The sequence below is a fragment of the Tiliqua scincoides genome, chromosome 2 (assembly GCF_035046505.1).
Source record: "Tiliqua scincoides isolate rTilSci1 chromosome 2, rTilSci1.hap2, whole genome shotgun sequence".
In the NCBI taxonomy this organism is placed as follows: Eukaryota; Metazoa; Chordata; class Lepidosauria; order Squamata; family Scincidae; genus Tiliqua; species Tiliqua scincoides.
In genome coordinates this window covers 133,025,023-133,041,194 of record NC_089822.1, presented here as the reverse complement: position 1 = coordinate 133,041,194, position 16,172 = coordinate 133,025,023, and the positions used below count along the sequence as shown (strand labels likewise).

General features: G+C 46.6%; 1 protein-coding gene across 2 annotated transcripts in view; it reads left to right on the top strand.

The window, feature by feature from the left end:
* The first annotated feature begins 3,774 nt into the window (after window positions 1-3,774).
* The window catches only part of NCKAP5L (NCK associated protein 5 like), a 42,758-nt gene continuing 30,360 nt past the window's right edge, over window positions 3,775-16,172 (top strand). For both annotated transcript variants that reach the window (XM_066615282.1, XM_066615280.1), the window contains exon 1: window positions 3,775-3,860. The gene's annotated coding sequence lies outside the window, so the exon portion shown is untranslated. The remainder of the gene's footprint in view (window positions 3,861-16,172) is intronic.

The window sequence follows — 16,172 nt, the reverse complement described above, 5'->3', positions numbered from 1 at the left end:
TGCAAACAATGGAATGAAAATAGACTTTCAGTTTTAACTTGCTAGATTTTTTTCCTTTCCCATAGCCCTGAACAGAACTAAGAAACTGAACTTCGGATCTGCTTATCGGCTTCTGTTTTATTTCTACTTATGTGACCCGTAAAATGTAGGAGTAGGAAGCTTGCTGAGTTGTAGTGATAACTGGGTTATGTTGTGACTCAGACTACTCTGAATGACCATTTGCTATTCTTGTTACGCTTTCAGAGTTGCTCAGACTTAACTACTTAACATCTGGAAGAAAAAATAGGCTAAACAGGTTTCACTAGGAGCTACAGAACACAGCTAAATGACGATCAATAAATACTGTATGTGCATATCTGTTCTAATGCCTATGGCTGCCCTTTCAATTCACAGTCCTAGTCGAACAAACATGGTTTATGGTTGGGATCTGAAATAGTAAAAGATTTATTCAGGAAAAGAATGCTGTGTTGCAACCCTAACATCTGTTTCTCTAGATTTGCATCAGTTTATTTTTAATAGAACAAAAGCAGATCTGGCAGTCATCGCAAGCAAGGACTGTTTATGAAGCGGGTCAGTCAAGGTGATCCCTGTATGTGGACTGATATGTATTTGTAAGTGGCTCCTTTTATAGGAAGAGTACTACACTATGTTAGTCGTTCATATTACATAAAGGTTAAAGTACTATGTGTCCAGGAAGGGAAATATAATTTTAAGACTTTTACACTGAAAAGTGCAATGCTAATCTCAGTATGACCAAAAAAAAGTTGTATTGGTTTTTTTTAAAGAAAGTGAGTGTTTGTCAATTTAGGAACAAGGGCAAGCAGGGGCTAGGAATCTATATCCTTTCTGTTTTATTGTCTGTACTGAATACAGCCTGTGATCAGAGTTATAGTGAGTGTGAATGTATGGTGTAAGTTGCAGCTTTAGCCGATCATGGCAGGAATGACTACCATTGTATTGGGAGAGTATATAGCTGAATGCATGTCACAAGTACTGAGCTACTATCTGTCCCAGCCTCCTCTTGTTTTTATTAATGGAGGGATTTGAGTGGCAAAAGCAGCTGAAAAAATTTTCTTTCTTGGTTGTAGGAGCACCACAGCGGCTTCCAGCAGCTGCTGAGACAGTTGCAGGCAAATCAGGAAAACGGGAACAAGTGATGAAAATCATGGGGGCAAGTGTGATGAAGAACTCTAAAAACTACCTTCAAAGCAAAGATGTTCTGCAGTGGAGGACCCCAAGGGGACTGCAGCAAGTTCCCTTGGTGATCTCATTGGCCAACATAAATGTGCTGCAGTCCCCTTGAGGTCTCCACTGCAGAACTTCCCTGCTTTGAATGTAGTTTTTAGAGCTCACCATCACACTTGCCAAGTTCCCGTGATTCTTGTCACTTGTTCCTATTTTTTTGATTGGCCTGCATTTGGTGGTTGTCGGTTTTGCCAACTACTGCATTTTAGCTTAATGAGCAGTAAGGTTGCCAACTCTTGGATCAGCCCCTATAGCTGTGCTTTCAACAATTGTTTGTCTGCAGTCATTAATAGGAGATGACAATTGCCATACATAAAAACTTTCATTTTGCTGCTCTGTTTAAAGAAAAAAAAGGCACAGAAGCAGCTAGGTTAGTTGTCTGGCCAACTGACAAACCCCCTGTTAACCAGGGAGACACACCTTCTACACTGAAGCCATCCTGAGGGCCCTTAAGTGGTATATGTATGTATAAATAAGTTTTTTTAATTTAGCAAGGGAAGAGCAACTGTCCATCACAGCAAGCCATCCCTTCAGTGGCAAACCTCCACTGCCTTGTGGCTACATCCAGTTATGGAAAAGGCTTCAGGAGTCAACCTCGAGGCAAAATCCGGAGCTGGAGTCCCTGAGGCAGTTCATGGCTGAACACAGTCACGTTCTGGCAACTCCTGCGATGCCGCTGGAACCAACCGTATTGGCCTCTGCCTTTCCATTGGACCATTTCAGCGACATGGAGAGGGGGGATTTGCTGCATGGGTAACAGCCTATCCTCCATACCTACTTTACCCAGGCTTTGCGCACTGGAGAGGACACTGTTCCAGAACCACCATTCAGAGCGTGACACCATAGTCTTCAGAGACTGAAGGATGCTAACTCATATTTAACTGGGCAAAAATGGGCTTTAATCCATTTTTGCCCAGCCCACAGGTGTATAACTTAATCCCTGATGCTTATGTGCAACAATGGGCAGAAAATGGCTTAAAGTTGACTCCCTGTATTTTATGCAAATAGCTTTGAATGTTTGAAAGGTGTTTTTTTATATTCTAAATCTTGTTAATGAAGGTGTCATGAAGGTAAATCTTGTTAATGAAACCATACTGGCACTTATGGCTTTGAAGAATGTACAGAATAGCACAAGAGAGGTCACTGAGAGAAAGGGTACACAACAAGGAGAGTGGTCTCCTAAAGCTGCTATGAGCTGCCAGGACTCATCGCTGTGTAGATGAGAAGATTCCAACAGCAATGTGAAATCACTGAGCCCTTTCCTGCACAGTGCTGTTAGTGTATGCGATGCAGGGCGGGTCATAGTTTCCAGAGTAAATTTATCACAGATGTTAACGCTCAGAGCTGTGGCCTGGATGGAAACTCTCTACTCTCATGTTGCTGTTAATTTTTGAAATTTGTATCCTACTTTGGGGCTTGAGAGGCCTCAGGCCCACTAACTGTGAACCCTCAGCATCAGCTGTCTTGTGTTTAAAAAAAAAAAGTCAGTAAGATCTGTCCAATAAAAAGCAGAAGTATTCATAAAGTAATACTCAACACAGTTGAAATGTTTTCACTAACTACTGCACTTACTGAAACTTACTTACTGAAACTGTTCTCACTAGTTTCCTAAGGGCCTCTTGCACTACAGCAAAAAAGTCCCTTGCAGGGGTGCTACTACTGAGAAGGCCCTGCTCATTGGGCTTGTCTGCTAGGTCATCATGCAAGCTGTGAGTCACTTGAGCAGTGCACCATAAGGTGAGAATGCATAGCCAAATCAAAGAACTCTCAATGCCCTGCTCTACTTAAAACGGGCCTGTAGTGCAATGTTTGTGAATGTTTGTCCCTTGCAGTGCCGCTTCGCATGGTCCAGCTACTGGAAGTACCACAGGGAGTAACTGGTGATGGCATTGGGCTGGGAGGCCAGGCGCAATGTGACAAACACCAGTAAGATGCTCAGGGTGAGTGGTAGGCATTTTCAAGCGCATGCTGTAGCTTTGCTAAGTGTGGCATTGCTGGTCTGGCTGCCAGGTGGTGGGGGTGTGGGGCTGCCGTGTGTACTACCAGATACCACCTCAAGTGCCACCAGTGTTACTGGGAGTACCGCTGGTTGAGGAACACTGCTGTGGTGTTTTGCTTCTGTGCTCTCCAAGCTAGTGACGGCATCTCAGTGGGAGACAACGTGTGAGTAGTGTCGCCCCTGCAGAGGACGCTGCCAAGGAGCCAGAGGGTGCTGAGGGCAGAATGGACTGCAAGGGGTGGGAGGCGGGAGTCACGGTGCGCCCCCCTCTGCTGTGCTGCAAGAGCACTCTGGTTGCCACTGAGCAGCAGGAAGCGGGGCTCGCGCCCGAAGAGCCAGCAAGCGCCCCCTCTGTGCTGCTTCCCGGGGCGGCTCGCGCTGAGCTGGGGGGAGCGGAGGGCTGCTGCGGCGCCTCAATGAGAAACATCTGGCGCCCAGCGAGCCTGGACCAGGCGCCCATTGGCTGCCGCGGGTCAGGATGAAGGGAGGAGTCCCGCCGTTCTCAAGCCGTGACATCATTTTCCTCGGGAGGCGAGGACGGGGCGCCTCGCTGCAGCCCCGAGACGCCGAGTTGGGGCTCGGTTATGACGGCAGCGGCGGCAGCATTGACGTGTGGGTGAGTCTGGCCTCGTCCCTTCCCCTCGCCCAGTTTCACTTGCACAGACCTCCGCTGAGCTTCCATAGGGAGAAGGCGGCAGGCCTGGCTGAGTGCAGCCTGTGGAGACGGTCGGCTAGTTGCGTAGCCTCTCCTCCTTTGGCAGCCCTGCAGCCTGGCCCCTTCCGCAGCTGGCTGCTTTGAAACCCGCGCTTGAGCTGCCTGCCCGGCTGCAGCCCCTGCTTGCCAGGCTTTTGTGCACCAGCAGCCGGCTCCTGTGCAGTGACTGACCCCGATTTGGCCAGCCCGCGACGTACACACCGTGGGGATAAGATAAAAGGGTGCTGCAGTCTGCAGATCCTCCATGCACGCTTTCCTGGGCGGGAGTCCCATGGAGCGTGCTGCATTTGCATGGGGGGTAAATGTGATCAGGTTGCGCTGTTCAGCAGAGCTTGCCTGCTGCCCTCCTCTGAGTGACCAAGCCGCACTTTCCTGAGAGGAAGCCCCATTGAACAAAATAGGATTTACTTCTGAGTAGGCCTGGTGAGGATCGTGCCCTAGATTTTGTACAGCCCTCTACAAACAGTCACTGTGTGCTAGAACAAAACATATCTGCATCTGGAGTGTTTTTTCCCCCCTCCTTGTTTCCTCCACCCTTTGCAGAAGCATCTTTTGCCAGGGCTTCTGGAAATCCCCAGTCATTCCTGCTATTTTGGGGCAGCAGCATATTTTTGTGTCCATGGGGAGATATTTTTTCCCCACGTGAGACTGTACACTTAAAAAAAATCTCTCATCTCACAGCCTGGCGTAGAGCTAAAATGTTTCTAGTTCTTCATAGTTCTTAGTCTTAGTTCTTAGTCCACATTCTGCTGCGGGCCCAACTTGCTCCAACTTAGTTTGTATTTAGAGCAGCCATTTTTCACTGCTGTGCCATGGCACACTACTGTGTCGCGAATGGTCTGCAGGTGTGCCGTGGGAGTTTGGGAGAAGGTCATTTATTAGTAGGGCCATTGGGGGAATTGGCCCACCAACAACATGGTGTCAATGATCAAAAGACTGATGATGTGTCTTGGTCATTTTAGTGCCTTGTCAGTGTAGTGAGATGAAAAAGGTTGAAAATCGCTGCGCTAGAGAGTCGGTTCCATGGTGTCTAGTAGGATTTATTTCTGAATAAATATGCATAGGCTTATGCTGCACTGTTCCATTCCTACACACAGTACTTGGGAGTAAATCCTGTTGAACTCAGACAGAGGAAATATGCTTTAAATTGAATTCCAGTTTCGTTACCCAGACTAGACCCCCACTGCCTCCACAGACTAGCTCTATGTTAATCTGCCTCATCCCCTTCCTTCTATCATAAACCCTTCAAGTTATGCCTCCACTGAACGACAGACCCATCCCCCCCCCGTGTTTATATAAATTAATTCCCTTCATTAAGTATTGAAGGTAGAGTTATTTTAGGAGACAAGGGCAGAGTGGTTCTCTGCACTCTGTTGCTTTGCTGAGATCTTTCCCTGTGTGAATCAGTTTTCTCCATTGTGGCCCTCACCTTGAGAGAAAGATAGGCCATCCCATTGATTATCTTCTCTCTGTGGAGATACAGATTAAATTTGTCACCACCTTTCAACTGGGGAAGTTCCTCTCTGGAACTGTTTATTGACTTCCTGCATATCATGCAGCTGTGAAAGACATGGGAATCTGCCCGAAAATGGTAGGTAGGCAAGCCCAGTTTTTCCCACAGACTGAATTTGGGACCACTTGCATAGTTCAGATAAGCATAAACTTGTAGGACCTCTATGAGTGCAAAACACTGCATTTGCAAACCTCTATACAACAGCAGTGTTCTCAGCAACATGCCCTTCTTTGGGGACAAAGGCCGAGTGATATGGTTTGATCTCATTTTGCCATCTCCAGAGGAACTGGACCTATGAAACAGTCTGTCCTTGTTTTGAGAGATCCTGTCAGAACAATTGGCAGAGTGTCTTGTGGTACGGTAAAGACGAACAGATTTCATGTGACATAAGCTTTCCTGGACCAGAGCCCACTTCATCAGATGCATGAAGTGTTATCTTCAGTTGGCAGGAATACTGTGTGTACAGAGAAAAAGAAATTGAAAACAGCAAAGCCAAATGGCCTTGAAATACAAGAGATAACTGTCTGTGATGATTCTATATCAAGCTTTCTATATATATTAAAGCTTTAGATAGAATTGTCACAGACAGTCCTTACGTCTCATAGTCATTTGATCCTAATATTTACCATTTTCCTTTTCCTTTGCTGGCTTGTTTATGAAAGTTTATGCTACAATTTACTGCGGTTTTAAGGTACCACAAGACTCTTTGTTGCAACAGACTATAAGGGCTATTTGTGTGGAAGTTGTTGCTTGTTCATTAGTGGCTGGTTGTTTTGCTGGACAGCCTGTGAGTTATAAGAGCAAATTCAGTACACTGCCCCTGCAATTCTGGCATAAACCTGCCAAAAGAATGTGTCTGAGTGCAAGACTTCTAACAGAAAGGAGCGGGCGCTTAACTGAGGGGACAGAGGTGATGAGGAGATCAAGCTTGTTTGTGATGGCAGCAAGAGCAGATCTCTCAGGGTAGTCATTGCATGACTCAGAAAGGAACCCTGAATCTTTTGTAGCTACATGGCAAGAAGAGAAGTTCAGAAAGTGCACCTTTTGGAATTTCTCTCTTCCTGTATGGACTTGGGCATGTAACAGTCAGGAACTGAACTCTGTACTTTCCTGGCCCCATATGTGGATTACATGTATTGTGAGGTATCTCACTTGTATGACTTAGCCTGCCCATTTCAGAAGGTGTGTAGCATTTGTTGGGGGTGGTAGGGATCAAGATCCCAGGGGCTCCTTTCTAAAGCTCAAGGAGAGTGGTGAGATTTGGGTGGTGGTGAGCTTTTCTCAGCCTGCTAAAGCTGCGGCAGCCCAGCCACTGAATCCAGTGCCTTAAGCCATGACCTCCTTTTGTTTCTGACATCTGCCAGAGCCTCCATCAGTTCCTCATGAAAAGGGGGGTGAAAAGGCCACCATTGTGTGGCAGGGGGTGGGGGCCTAGTAAATGCACTCTGGCTTCAGGAGCCATTCCATTAGGCAACTGCATCAAGCTGCCTCTAATCCCTGTAACCATTTCCCTTTAGGTTGAACTAGGAAGATGTACAGCAGCCCTCCCAGCCCTCCCCCCCCCCCAAATGGGGCACCACAGCACCTGCATCAGCAGGCAGTGTTGAGGCCTCCCATTCACCCTGGAAATGCAGGAAGATAAGCCCTTGTGGAAAATAGCACCTGAGAGGGGCCAGACTGTATCATTTCTTTTTCATCAGAACAGTGATGGTAGAGCAGAGATTTTAACTTACATGAATGCTGTTCCAATTCTGAAAAGAGAACCCAGGAATCCTGACTTCCAAACATGTGATACCTGACTCCCCTTTCATGGTCTCCCCATAGTGTTCGAGCAGGTATAGGTAGAGCTTTTCCAAATAAGCACACTTCTTTATTACTCTTTGTCTATAACATGCACAGTAAATCCTTGCCAGCAACCATGCAAGGTAGGCCACTGACATTTGTTTTTACAGTGAGGGGAACTGAAGATGATATTTGCACAAGGCTATCTATACATACTCAGAATAAGGTGGTAGAGTCGTGACTTGATAGAGTGTATGGTGCCACTTTGGATGCAGGTGCAGTCCAAAGTGAATGCTCAAATTTTGAATGCTCTTCCACATTAAAACTTGCTGCAAGTTGGGAATGGGCCTTAAGCTGAAAGGTTCTAATAAAACCCTCTCCCTGCATGCTAGTTTTAACTGAAAACCTAGTTTGGTGTTTCCCAAATTTCAGCTTAGTCCTCTTTTCTGTGTTAAAATTGAAGGTGTGCTCCTTCTTGCTCATCTTTCAGTTTACAAGAGAAGCCCACCTCCCCCATGTTTCTGCATGAACTGCTGATCTGGATGTGCTTTCTGATTAGAAGGCAGCAAGCCCAGCACAGTGACTCATGCAGTGATGCAAGAATTAAACTGCATTCCTTTAACGCTTTCCTGGGAGTAAGCCCCACTGAACACAATGGGGCTTCTGAGTAGTCATATATAGGATTCCTGCCAGATTTGGCAGTGACCCTGTTGCTGCTGATGCAGCAGAATTAGCAAATGCCAGTATCATGGAAAGAAGATGGCAAGGGTTGAGCACAGGCTTGAAAAGAGATGCATAAGACACTCTCCTCCATGGGTGAATATTTTGGGTTTTCTTTCAGGAGCCTTTTAGTGATTTAATTCATTTCGTGTGACACACAGTTTGGGTATTGCTGGTCTAGTGCGGCTGCATAACTCTGGCTCCCCTCTGTGGCTTGTATTCAGCTGGGTGTTGGTCTGGTCCCAGGCTCTTTGGAGGTCTGCCTGTGTAGGCTTGGCTCCTTGCTGAAGCACTCTACAAGCTGCTCCCATCTTACCAGCCACGTTTGCAGCTGGTTGGGTTGAGCCTGCAAAGAGACTCTCCTGTGGATGACAGAAGCTGGGATAAGAAAGGAAGGGACCAGTTCTCTACCACCCCCTTGATTAGGTCACTAGGACTCGGGCACCCCATTTCCTTCCCAGCTTCCTAATCCCCATCCCCTCTGAAGCCATGGACTGGGGGAAGGGGTCCTCTCCTTTCATGCCATTGTTCTGGACACAATTGCTGGCTTTCCTTTTCCTTGCAGACAGCATCTCACTTCCCCAAGTCTGCTGTTGATGTGGTGCCATTTCCTGCCATTGCTGCTGGGTAGGGTGGAGGAAGAGTTAGAACAACAAGGGAATGGGAGATCAAAACTCGGGGTCCATATTACCCAAGGCTGCTGGGGGACAGGCTGCTGTGTCTAGACCCACATCTCCACTCATTGCACCTTTTCCCTATGGCCTGCAGTGTTTTTGAATTGCTAGTGTTACTTGAGGAAAGGGCTGCACTGAGGTAAGCAACAGTAAGGGGAAGGTTTGGCATCTTTCACCCCTGCATCAGTTTTTGTCTTTAAAATCCAGTCCCTTCCATTTGGCTATTTAAACACAGAAGTGCCTCCCCCCCCCCAATATTGTAGAGAAACGCAAATTGCTGTCACCCTCTCCCCCATCTCATTTGGCCATGTTTGAACTGCTGTTCTTGGCAGGCCTTCCATTTGGAAGGAGATGCAGCCACCTCCGAAGGGCTGGCTGATGATGCTGGCCTCAGGAGGCCCCTTTTATTTATTTATCTCCTGGCCTCTGGTGGCATTGTCAAGTTTTAACTGCAGAAAGGCAAAACACCTACTTTGCTCAAGAATATGTTGCCATTTTCCTTACTCATTAGTTATTGCAGTTCTGTGTGTAAAGGGGAGAAGGTTGTTTTTTCTCTGCAGTTTGTGACTTAGCTTACTCTCTGGAGCCACCTTGAACCATCTTCCCTGCAGGTATTTTGCTATAAAGCAGGTTGCTTCTTGTGACTCTGTGGCTTGATGAGTGTGCAGATATGAAGGATTTAGGGCTACAATCCTATCCACACTTTCCTGGGAGTAAGCTCCATTGACTATAATGAGACTTACTTCTGAGTAGACATGCATAGGATTGGGCTGTAGGTTGGATGTAGGTGATCTCTGGATCCCAACCTTTAATACTAGAGAAGAGCCATACGGATATTTGTAAACAGTTCTTTTCTTCTAGTCAGTGTAGTGTCATAGTTAGACTGTGTTGGATTATCAGTTGGGAGAGCTGAGCTAAAATTCTCGTTTAGCCCTGAAGTTATCTGGCTAACAGTAGACTGGTCACCACCTCTCAGCCCAACTTACCTCATAGGTCATTGGGAAGAAAAATGGTGGTGGTATCCTTCTGGAGTGGTTGGCTAGTTTGGGGCTAAGGGGCTCTGTTGCAGAGGCTCTGCTCCTTTCTGACAGTAGATCCCAGAGCATGGGGGGGCTCATACTCCACCCTGGCTCACAGCTTATGGTGTGCCTTAAGGCTCTGTTCTGTTTCCTATGTTGGGGGAGATTCAGAGGTTTGGAGTTGGGTAACGCCAATGTACTGATGACACCCAGCTCTAACTCTCTGTCCCACTTAATACTGGGGAAACTGTGGAAGTTCTTGGTTGGGATGTGGGATCAGTGGGGGACCTGATGAGGGCAAACAAGTTGAAATTAAGTCAGGACAAAACAGAGGTCCTCTTGGTTCAGAGACCTGCGATCCAGGTATTGGGTCAGCAATCTGTTCTAAATGGGATTGCATTCCCTCTGCAGAGGAGCAGGTTCACAGTTTGGGTGTCCTCTTGGATTCTTTCTTGCTCCTGGATGGCGGGAGGGAGGGTAATTTGCCCACCTTAGGCTGGCATACCAGCTGCATCCATACCAGTCAATACATGGACAGGGGTCCATGTCCTGATGACATCATGACAGTGTTGCTGTAATACACTCTACCTGGAGCTGCCCATGAGGACTGACCAGAAACTGCAGTTAGTGCAAGGTAGCAGAGCCATGGGAGGTAGGCAGTTGGTTTCTTCTACTTCAGCTGTGTTGACTGCTGGTTATTTTGGGTTCACGGTGCTGATTTTGACCTTTAAAGCCCTTCTCAGCTTTAAGGATCACCTTCAAAAGAGAGCAACTAAGATGATTACGGGGCTGGGGTACCTTCCTTATGAGGAAAGGCTACGGCGTTTGGGCCTCTTCAGCCTAGAAAAGAGACTCCTGAGGGGGGACATGATTGAGACATACAAAATTATGCAGGGGATGGACAGAGTGGATAGGGAAATGCTCTTTACACTCTCACATAACACCAGAACCGGGGACATCCACTAAAATTGAGTGTTGGGAGAGTTAGAACAGACAAAAGAAAATATTTCTTTACTCAACGTGTGGTGTGTGGTCGGTCTGTGGAACTCCTTGCCACAGGATGTGGTGATGGTGTCTAGCCTGGACGCCTTTAAAAGGGGATTGGACAAGTTTCTGGAGGAAAAATCCATTACGGGGTACAAGCCATGATGTGTATGCGCAACCTCCTGATTTTAGAATGGGTTATGTCAGAATGCCAGATGCAAGGGAGGACACCAATATGAGGTCTGTTGTTATCTGGTGTGCTCCCTGGGGCATTTGGTGGGCCACTGTGAGATACAGGAAGCTGGACTAGATGGGCCTATGGCCTGATCCAGTGGGGCTGTTCTTATGTTCTTATGAGACATCCCTTTCTCTAAGATCATCCGGGACGGGGGAGGCTTCTTTCTGTGCTGCCATAATCTAAAGCTCAGCTAGGGATAGAGGTGGTGCCAGAATTCTGGAACACCCTTTCAGTTGTATTATGAATGGAAGCCTCCCTGTTAGCCTTTCAGCATGGCCTGACAATGTTTTTAATTCCACTTGGCCTTTATGTTGTCTTATGGTTTCAGATTGCTGCTGCTAAATTAACAATAAAATAAATTATTGTTCAGTTTTTTCTATTTTATCTTTTATTATAGTATTGTTGGTGACCTTGAGCCTTTTGTTGTAAAAAAAAAAAAGGTGGGGTTAGAATGTTTTTAAAGAATAAAATAGGGGGAGTACTATGTATGTTGCCCTGAGTTCTGAGGTGGAATGTTTGGAATAAAAACGTCAATAGTAAAAGGGACAGCCTGGGGAGAGGTTTGAGCTGTTAATTGGAGGGGAAATGTAGACTGGCTGTCAGCATCTTGGCCAGAACTATATGTCTAGATGGGGCGAGGGGGGTGGAAGAAGGACAAGCTATGAGAAATATACAGGACATAAGGTACAGCTGGTCTGGGCATGTTGACACTGGAGAGGATGATGATGCAAGTATCAAGGCCAGGATTCCAGCTGTGTGGGTGGATGGCAGCTAGCCTGTCTTTAGCAGTTAACTGCATCCGTGCTGCAGTTGTGCTATGTGTCCTGGGGAAGCAATGCTGGAACCTTCTTGGAGTAGCCTAATTGAACTGGTTACAGTACTCTAATGCAACCAAAAATCAGGACTCTGGGTAGGACTGTTGAGACAAAAACAGGCTTGATTGACTTTTTAATGGTGGATTTCACGTCTATTAAGGAGCAAGCCAATAGTGTGTCCCTTTATCTTCTCTTGAAGAAATGAATGAATGCCATCCATTCACGTGGGGAAGAGCAACATGCTGTACTGGAAAATATTGTGGTCATAGTAAAATTTGACCTGACCACCACCCATTAGTGGGTGGTCAAGCCCTCTATGACAGGAATCCTGCAAGCCCCCCACCACTAACAGCACACATTTTCTCAGTCATAATGATAGTATTTTACTCTTTGTTAGTTGCTTCTATAGCAGGTTTTTTTTTAACATACAAAGTGATATTCCCTTCTAGTTTATCTGGGCACACAGATAATTAACACTTCTATTTTGCAGACATGGAATTGAACCTGAAATGTTCAAAGGAATGCCAGTTGAAGTTGGATCTGTAATACCTTACCCATATTGGACACTATTGGCTTTGCTACATTCATGTCCCTGAGGTTATATCTGGGGAAACATTAACTCCAAATGCACCAGAACAGAGCACTACTTATGGCAAGATCCTGACTCTTGAACGCAGTTTGGAAAGTTGCCTAGAGTATTGTGGTGTAGTGGGTAGAGTGTCGGACTTGGGAAACCTGGGTGCAGTTTTCTAGTCTGGGTGATTTTGGGCCAACCACTCAGTGAGGGCCTTTCTCTGAATGTGCCACATGTTAACCTTGCCCCTGCTGCTAATGCGCACATTTAGCCCCACCTCCTTTCTCTGTGAGTCACCTGCAACAACTAATGCATTGAAAGTGTGTCACTGTGACCGCAGCCCTGGGACCTGCAGCATTGGTGGCTGCTAAATGTGCTCATTGTCATTGGGGGTTGGGCTGCTGCAATGTGTTCATAGGAAGCCCTTCCTAAAGTTGCCCTCTGTGAGCGACAGCAAATCTCTGACTAAGGCTCTGATGTGTCTCAACCTAATGCATACCTCACAGGGTTGATGTAAAGATAAAAATGGGGCAGTCAGGAGAGATCTGTGTATCCTGCACTAGCCTCAGCAGTGAAAGGGTATGATAAAAATGTTGCTAAAAAATTAAAAGCCAGCAATATGTATCTTACATAATGTTACCATGTGCAGACAAAAGCATGATGATTAGAACATTGATGGAAAAAGGAACCTGAGAGCTAGTAGCTGAGACATACCGTATTTTTCGCTCCATAAGACGCACCTGACCATAAGACGCACCTAGTTTTTAGAGGAGAAAAACAAGGAAAAAAATATTCTGAACCAAATAGTGTAATAAAATATTTAATAAACTATAACAGAACAACATTTGAACCATGTAAAGTGAACAGCAGTCAACAGTGGCATTAAGAACCATTATCACTACCATTAACAAATGGAGAGACTTAAAGGTTTGAGCACTCTAGTTTTCTGGAAACACCAAGAACTCATCATCGCTAGGCCTTACCCTTAAAGGGGCCACTGCTGACACCACATCTACCTCCTCACCAGATCTTCCTGGATTCCAATACAAGGGGGGGGGGAGCAGATCTCTATACAGACCATTGCAAAAACAGGGGAAAGGTGTGGGGAAGGGAAGATCTTTGTATAGGCATCACAGCAAGACCAGTGCAAAACCCCTTGCACACAGAACCAACAGATGGAAGTGGGGGGGGGTGCAGATCTCCATACATACCAGTGCAAAAGCAGGGGAAAAGTGTGGGGGAGGTAAGATCTCTGTATAGGCATCACAGCAAGACCATTGCAAAACCCCTTGCACACAAAACCAACAGATGGAAGTGGGGGGGGGGGTGCAGATCTCCATACATACCAGTGCAAAAGCAGGGGAAAGGTAAGTCAGCCCCAGTAGACCCAATGGGGCTCACTCCCAGGGGTGAGTGGATGGGAGAAAAGCCTGCCAGTGCCTCCTCTCCCAGGGAGGAGCCCGTCTCAGTCCCTGGGCTCCCTGGACTCACTCCCTAGGCTCGCTCCCTGGGCTCACAAGCCTGCCAGGGGCTCACTCCTAGGGATGCGTGGACAGGAGAGAAGCCCGCGATTGACTCATTTCGCCTGGAGATGGACTGGTAGCTCGAGGATCGACGTAATGAGCACCCCTCTCTAGGGGCTTGTTCAGCAAGACTGCCATCCCCCCCTTTCCTGGGAGTGAGTCCCAGTGACTCTGAGACTTACTTCTGAGTAGACACATGGGCTTTCGCAGCGAGCCTGCCATCCCACCCACCCACTCCCGCTTTCCTGGGAGTGAGCCCCAGTGAGTCTGAGACTTACTTCTGAGTAGACACCTGGGCTTGCCAAGCGAGCCTGCCACCCCACCCCCGCTTTCCTGGGACTGAGCCCCAGTGACTCTGAGACTTACTTCTGAGTAGACTCGCGGGCTTGCTTAGCAAGACTGCCACCCCACCCACGCTTTTCTGGGAAGCGGAGCCGAGCAGAGCGGGCAGGGGGCGGGGCCAGGGGCGGAGTTTTTTTTTTTTTTGCAGTATTCGCTCCATAAGACGCACACACTTTTCCCCCCACTTTTTGGGGAGGAAAAAGTGCGTCTTATAGAGCAAAAAATACGGTAGTTTAGATTTTGTGACTGTCAGCCATGAATTTGTCACATAGCCTGAGGCAAACTTCTGTTCTTCTAGTCTCAACACACCCTTCCCCCACCAACGCGGGGACAATATGGATCTACTTTGCAAAGCTGTCATAAGGATTACTGCGATAATGTATATGAGGCCATTCGACCACTTGAAAGAAAGTGCAATATAAATGCTGCTGGGCTTTTTTTTGCCTCTTGACATGTTTAGAAATGAGATCGTACTTGTGAATACCAAAATGGAGGATTGTAAATTGCTGTGAGATTATTAACCTGGAATAAGTGTATGTGTTGCGTCTCCACACATGCAAACATCCTTCCCAGACTACAACTTCCCCTTTCTTGCTCTGCATGCAGACATGCCATGGTGACTGGTCGCAGCTATAAATAAACGGCTGCACCCTTGCCTGCGGCTCTGCTGCTGCTATTTTTGCGGCTGCTGTTGTGTCTGGGCACTCGAGTGTCGGCGACAAGGCTTTTGTTTGCCTTTGCATCCTGACACAGTATCTGAAGTTTGAACTTGGTGCTGCTTTTCCTGTTTCCAAGTGCATTGGGAAGTGGGTGGGGTACTGTTCTCCCCCCTGAATGTTGTGCATCTGGTAGCATGCTCTGAAATGAATAAGACTGATCTTCTTGAAATACACTTCCTCTTGCAGAAGTTTCCAAAAGTTGTAATTCTGACATCCTGACAAAAGATGTCATTCTGACATCCTGATGGGGTTTCTTAGAGCTCTGTGTGTGTGAGTGTGAAGAGCTGAATGATTTCTTTGTATCATGGCCAAATTTTGTTTGGTTACCTTAGGCAGCCGTTTTAGGCTTCCGACTCAGGTACGTGGCTCTTCCTTTCTCTCTCTCTTAAAACTGCTTGTATATTCTTCTGAATGGGTACTTTGTGTTCCTGACCTGAAGAGACTGCTTTTTAAAACTGCTACCAAATCATGTTGTACCACATCCAGATAGCTGGAAGGCATGAAGTGCGGCAGAACATATAGTGTCTTGCAGTGCCTCATAGACCTGTGGAATTCATTGCTGCAGGATGTTGTGCTGACCAGGTATTTAAAAAAAGAGGATTTAAATGGATCAGATGACTCTAAGGAGGGTAGGTCTGTGCAGAGAACATCTCTCTGAGTAACTGCTACCAAGGATGAACAAACGGCAGGACTTGTACATTTCCCGTTATATTTGACTGGCCACCGTCTGTCTGCAGAGGAAAATGCTTAGCTTGTTGAACTACTGGTCTGACTCAGCAGGGTAATTCTTATCTTGTTGGAACTATCTTGAGTAATGGTTTTTTTTTTTTTCCCCTCACCACAAGCCTTAAGCAGAATGCTTCTATGTGCAGTACAAGATGGGAGTTAAGTTTAGTATATACAGAAAACATATTCATGACTCACACCAAGACATGTCAGGATGTGAAATGATCTGAGACAGTTGGGTTTTGTGCCCTTGGGGCTTGTTGTTGGGTGCTGTCTGACATGGACGTTTTTCCACCCTCTGGAAAGGGTGACGTTCCCACCTTCAGAAGAAGAGGCCAGCAACTGTCTGCTTCACTTACACTCTCTGTTTGGCAGGGGAATCTCATAATGTTCACTTCTTATGATCCCGGTAAGGAATTCTTTTCTGAAGCTGCTGGCAGACCTTTGGATTCTGAGAACCCCAGCTATCGCTTTCTTAAAAATGAGCAGATGTCTAGAATTTGCGGTGGAGGAAGACTGGCAATGCCTAACAGTGTCTTCTTTAAAGTCGTCCAGTGTATAGGTTGCAGGGCTTGTCAAAACAA